Source organism: Pollicipes pollicipes, unplaced genomic scaffold, assembly GCF_011947565.3.
Source record: "Pollicipes pollicipes isolate AB1234 unplaced genomic scaffold, Ppol_2.1 Scaffold_1600;HRSCAF=1878_pilon_pilon_pilon, whole genome shotgun sequence".
Lineage (NCBI taxonomy): Eukaryota > Metazoa > Arthropoda > Thecostraca > Pollicipedomorpha > Pollicipedidae > Pollicipes > Pollicipes pollicipes.
The window spans coordinates 8,110,825-8,117,300 of NW_023595962.1; the positions used below are offsets into that span (position 1 = coordinate 8,110,825).

The 6,476-nt window shown below is 53.6% G+C and overlaps 1 pseudogene; it reads left to right on the forward strand.

Moving 5' to 3' along the window:
- The first annotated feature begins 328 nt into the window (after nt 1-328).
- The window catches only part of LOC119093407 (MOB kinase activator 1B-like), a 19,590-nt pseudogene continuing 13,442 nt past the window's right edge, over nt 329-6,476 (forward strand).

Sequence of the window (6,476 nt, forward strand, 5' to 3'; positions counted from 1 at the left end):
TGTCGCGCTAACCCCGCGAGAATAGGGGATTACCCTGCCTTGTGAGAGGGAATTTCCATTGTGGCCCTTATTCAAGCACTTTTCCAACAGTTCAAAGCTAGTCGCCGAATTGATTGTTTACGTCTGAGAGAGTCGACTTCTGAAAGTAACGAATCTTTAGAGGGCCAACACATTCGGCGTCTTTGTTGGCTGGACAATAGGATCAGCTCCGACCTTCCATTATCATTCTGGGCTTCAGGTTGGGGCTGTAGCGTTGAGCAGTGTTTGTGGATATTACAAGATTTGGGGTCTGGCCAGCGCTTGGCAGCAGAGACATCCACGCATCATCATGAGTTTCTTTTTGTAAGTATGGATTTGGGCCTTCTGGTTCCAGATGCCAGTCCTGCCCTAATCTAGCATGCATATTTAGTCTAGGAAAGTTTTTCAGCATTTTATTTCATCATCATCCTTGTTCTGTATGCTTCTATGCACCTCTAGACCTAATGTCTGTTCAGTGAGCTTACAACATATGAGAATTAGCTGGAATGTAGGGAAATGGGTGTTTTTTTGGTATTGCCAGCACAGGGAATTATTGTGCAAAATGGTGAATTTTCTGGCAGTTCCAAAAGTACCCTTAAGATCCACACAGCTGCCTCAGTTATCATGATTGTCATAACACATGCAGATTAATGACAGCTGCAATGAGTGAAAAGGGCAATGACTGTTTTTCTTGCTATTCCAGAATGTTGCTGGTGTGCAATAATTTGAGACTCTTGGTTCATTTGTCTTAGATAGTATCCCACAGTCTAGCATTACCATTTTTTAAGTATTAGCAAAGTTAGTAAATCCCACTGCACCGCCACTGCAGACCTATATCTGACATTGAAGTGTTAGGTACATTTGCCCCATTATCATTGTTATAGAAGAAAGTCATCATACTAAAGATCATGGTAACCACTGTTAGTAAATAAGCTATATCATTTGTGTTGTAGGGAAACTAAAACTTCTTACATCTTCACTTAGAAATGACACACCTCAGAAATCCCTGTGCCTTGTTCCTTCAATGATATTCGTGTCTGATATCTAATGTCTGATATCATGTATCTCTTGCATAATCCTGCCACTGTTGGAAGTTTTTTTGTAGTAACATTAAGATGGCAGCACCTTTTCCATTAAACATTAAAGAACATCTGCCAACAAACAAACTCATTTTTCCATTTCAAGCCCATCGTTTCAATGTCATTTGACGTGCATGGCTCGTAATTTGTTCTTGGTAGTGAGCAGCTTATACCACTTCCCATCATTGTTTTGGGAGGATTCATGGAATGGGCTGGCACTACCCTAAATAGTACAAACAGCTGATAGGTGGCCTGATATACTCTACCTTCAGTTTTGTCTGAATAACACCAAACATGACCTATTTCCACCATTACCACCATCAGTCCACAGATTTGTGACAATACCCTAACTTGAATTCAAGCCCACTGTTATTTAACATAATGTCATTGGTTCATGACTACCAATACTGTGATTTTTGTGCAAAAATTAGCCTATATTTTCTCATCTTTGTGTGCCTTGTGGAGCATATTTCTCTTCATCCTCTCTATTTTGCTCCTATCCACATCCTACCACTTCACCACTACTTTTTGAGAGCAGTTAGTAGGAGTGGCAGTTGCCCCTTCCTGAAATATACTTCACCATGCAGTTGCATCTGTGTATGTAAACGGATCCACATTGCGTCCCCAGTAGTCAGCTGTGAGCCAACGGCCCCTTGCTTTCTTCCAATGATGAGAAGCAGGAACGAACTAGCTGTCAGCACTGCTTCTGTGCCCCTATGTAATGGCCAAAGGAGCAGGCATTATTTTTGAAGTCATAACATGTCTTATTCTGACCCCCCTAACTGTGTTCCACGTCACATAAAATGGAAGGGTGTTAAGTCGTTGTGGGTGATTCCCCTACTGGAGGTTACACTGGCTGTTGTTTCTATAAAACTTGTGCTAGCTTTTCAGGTTATTATGTTGTTGTAGCGCACAATCATACTTAGTACAACTTCCAGTATCCAGATGACACTATTGAGATGACCACCCTATGGGCACCATGTAACCAACATAGTTGGTGCACCCCAAGGCCCAAATCATCATCATCATCACCAGATGACCACCTTATTGTCCACTGTACCTGCTTCCACCCCCATGTGACGCCACACCCGGCCCGCCCGCCTGGTGCCCCCCCCCCCCCCCCCCCCCCAGCATCGCATGTGACTCCTCACGTCACGGCTGTCGGCAGCGGGGGCCGCTCGAACAAGACGTTCAGCCGAAGAAGAACATCGCCGAGGGCACGCACCAGTCCGACCTGATGAAGCACCGGGCGGCCACGCTCGGCTCGGGCAACCTACGCCTGGCCGTGCAGCTGCCCGAGGGCGAGGACCTCAACGAGTGGGTGGCCGTCAACAGTTGAGTACTGGCTGGAGGAGAGGGGAGAGGAGGGGAGGACAACCTACGCTGGCCGTGCAGCTGCCGAGGGCGAGGACCTCAACGAGTGGGTGGCCGTAAACAGTGAGTACTGGCTGCTGGAGGAGAGGGGGAGGAGGGGAGGGGAGGCAACCTGCACCTGGCTGTGCAGCCGCCCGAGGGCGAGGACCTCACGATGGGTGGCCGTCAACAGTGAGTACTGGCCTGGGGGGGGGAGGGTTGACCGCCGGGGAACACCGGCCTGGTAAACAGGCACTCAGTGTTTGAGTATTAGCTGCATCAACAGGAACTCAGTGTTGAGTATTGGGTGCATAAACAGGAGTGTAGGGTTTAGTATGGCTGCATAAACAGAAGCATAGTATTAGTGATGGCTAGACAGACTGAGTGTTGTGTTAAATATTAGCTGTACGATCAGGAGCGTGGGGTTCAATATTGGCATTGTTAACAGGAGCACGGGTTCAATATTAGCATTGTTACAGGAGCACAGGGTTCAATATGCTGTGTTAACAGGAGCACATAGGAACTCAGTGTTGAGCACTGTCATTATTACAATGAGTACTTGATCGGTTGAGTAAGCGTGTGCGGGCAATGCCGGGAGTTCCTCAGGGGTAACAGCGGATATCGGTGGGTCAGTTGTGGGAGCGATTGGTGAGGATTGGCTGGGAGGACACGTGATCAAGAGTGACTGTTGAGCTGGGGCGGTGGACACGCACCAAGCTGGTGGGGGGCAGCTCCATGCGAGAGCTTCGCCACTAGTCCCGTTATTGTCTGTGTATCGCGCGAGAACTCCGCAGCGCCGCAGGGCCAGCCGCCCCTGTGTCAGGTTCTGTCCAGCTGCCCCCGGCGGCGCTGTATCTGTGGCGTCCACCAATCTGTCGTCCCACTGAGCTACGCCGCCTTGATCGCACTGATGTGGTCCGCGCTCCGCAGCGGTGGACTTCTTCAACCAGATCAACATGCTGTACGGCACCATCACCGAGTTCTGCACGGAAGAGACGTGTCCTGTTATGTCGGCAGGTAGGACATGATGCTGCTAGGACGGAATGATGCGGCTCCAGAACAGGGAGGTGGGGGATGACGGTCGGTGGGGTGGAAACGCAGGATTCCGAGGCTATTATTGTGTGTGAAATAGTCCGATTGGAGGGAATACCACACTTTGAAGACCCGTGGATTGCACGCCGAGATCTCGGTGGCTCATGCGACTTTCATTCTATTTCGCACAAGCGAGACAGGGCGCCTACCTGCCTGAAAGTTACCAGGCTAACCCATCGGTGGTAAAGTTTATGCATGGTGTCTTCCAATCCGCGATGCATAACAGCAGTGACTTGTGTTTTGTGGACATCCATTCCCTCATACCTGATTATGATGTGTTGTCTGTGGCGTATGGGCGGAGTTGGCATACTGGTTCCGTTGACCTTGACTATAAGTGCAGCTGGTGGACGGCAGGATGGCGTACCGTTTCCGCGTCCCAGTGCCTCCAAATATGAATACCACGGGGCGAATGTGCGCACAGTACGCAGTCAGCGCCGATGTCCCTGGGTTCCAAGTTTGAGCACCACTACGCGCGCACCGAACGTAATGCGTGTCCCCGGACGCCTAGCTTGAGCACCGCTCACGCACCGTGCGTAACGCGTGTCCCCAGGTCCCAAAGTATGAGTACCACTGGGCGGACGGCCAGACCGTAAAGAAGCCCATCAAGTGCTCGGCACCCAAGTACATCGACTACCTGATGACGTGGGCCCAGGATCAGCTGGACGACGAGAACCACCTTCCCCAGCAAGATAGGTGGGCGGTGGGCTGTGGTTGGCGGTCCTTCCCGGCATGTTCGCTCGGTTCTGGCCGGCTGGCGCGGCTTAATGCTCGCAATCATTTGACTGCCATACATGATGTGAATAGCCTTGGTGTCTGCTCACGAAATGGATGTGTCAGTCACCTGTGCATCAGTGTATGGTCACATATGTATCTGTCAGCCTGTCTGTACATTTCGTTTTTGTTTTGTTTTTTTATTCCGCGCGTACTTGTTGCCTTTTTATTGTCTATGGCGCCTTGTTTTATTTCTGACTTCCGCTCGTCTGCGTTTTGTTCCCGCTTCCTGATCGTCCATCCTCCCTCATCTCTTCGTCGCCGTTGCCGGTGTGTTTTTCTGCCCGCCTGTCACCCGCCGCGGCCGCTCTACCCACTGAGAAGACGCCCCTCGCGCCCTCTGACGCCCCTCCTCCCCTCTGATGCCCCTCACACCCTCTGACGCCCTCCCTCCCTCTGATGCCCCTCACACCCTCTGACGCCCCTCCTCCCCTCTGATGCCCCTCACACCCTCTGACGCCCCTCCTCCCCTCTCTCGAGCAGGCGTGCCGTTTCCCAAGAACTTCTCGCAGATCGCCAAGACGATTTTGAAGCGATTGTTCCGCGTATACGCCCACATCTACCACCAGCACTTCCACGAGGTGGTGAAGCTGCGTGAGGAGGCGCACCTCAACACCAGCTTCAAGCACTTCATCTTCTTTGTGCAGGTGGGTCAGGAGGTGCGGGCACCAGGGTGGTGCGTGGTGGTGCACTGATTTTGCGTGGCTCCCCGAGCGGGGACCTTCCCGCCTCCCGTGAGGGAAGCTGAAGAAGCTGAACCCAGAAGGCGGTAGACGTGGAGTACAAAACTAGCGCGTCTGATGACCTGGCGACGCGCTTCGCCGTTTCCTCGTCGACTGTGAACGACCGCACGCAGTACGTGCCACTCTGACTCATGACCAACCGCGACCCGCCGTCGTGAAGTCACCAAGCACAAGACTCTGACTCATGACCGACCGCGACCCGCCGTCATGAAGTCACCAAGCGCATGGCTGCGGAAGACCAACCTCGTTGCGCCGCCGTGGTCTCGTGCATGTTCAGCGTTGTTGGTCATGGCCTGTGCTCACGCTGGGAGGATGTTCTCGTCATGCAGGCGTGTGTTCGTGTGATGATACTGAGATGTGACATTGTGCTCGTATATGGATGTGGTCCGTCCGCTGCGCAGGCGCAGTGCGCGGGCTGTTTAATCCACGGTGTGTCGCGAGGTCGTTTGACGATGCGTGCAGCTGTTGGCCATGTGGACCGAACCTCCTGCTCTGTGTGAGAGAATGACTCCACTGAAGCGTATGTGTGCGGTGCACGGTGTGCAAACCAGGATCACTCTTTCAATCCAGGGCGTGATAGGTCAGCAACTGTTTGCACCGCGCATTTTCCCCTGTAGTCTGTGAACCTGCCGCGATAACGTGCTCCAGCATTAGTTACCAATGCACTCAACTGCTTAGCACATGGACACCGCAAACCCCTCGGAAAAGGCGCGGATGGCAGAGGTTTTCAGTGACGGGATTCGAACCGGGACTTCTGGTGCTCGCTCCTAACCTTGCAGCATCGGCTGACCGACAGGAGTTCAACCTGATCGACCGGCGAGAGCTGGCTCCGCTTCAGGAGCTCATCGACCGACTGACCGCCAAGGAAGCAGCAGCAACAGCAACAACAGCAGCAACAGCAGCAACAGCAGCACAACAGCAGCAGCAGCAACAGCAGCAACAACAGCTGGCCGCCAGCAACGGGGGTGGGCTCCCTGTGAGCCCCGGCTTCCCGCCGCCGGCCGCGCCGGCCGGCCCCGACGCCCGGTGAGCTGCCCGGTGCGCTCCGTGACGCTTCGTGGCGCTTCGTGACGCCTCGTGACGTGGCCGGGAGCCTGCTGTTACGGTGGTGGCGGCGCGCGCCGCCGCAAGTGATCTAATGCGGCCCTCCCAGCGGTGACGTCACTTGGTGTGACGTCACTCGGTGTGACGCGGCCCGCGCGCGCGGTGTCATTCGGTTGTGACCTTCGTGATGGTGTCGCCGTCGCGCGGCGCGCCGTTTTGGTGACGCGGGTGGTCAGTCGCGGTGTGACGCGCGTCACGTCGCCCGCGCGTGACGGGGATAACGTCACGCCGTGTGACGCGGCGGCGTAGCGTGATAGAGCTGACGTTGCGAAGACCGGCCCGGCCGTCCGCACTCGCCGAACCGTGATATGCCGGG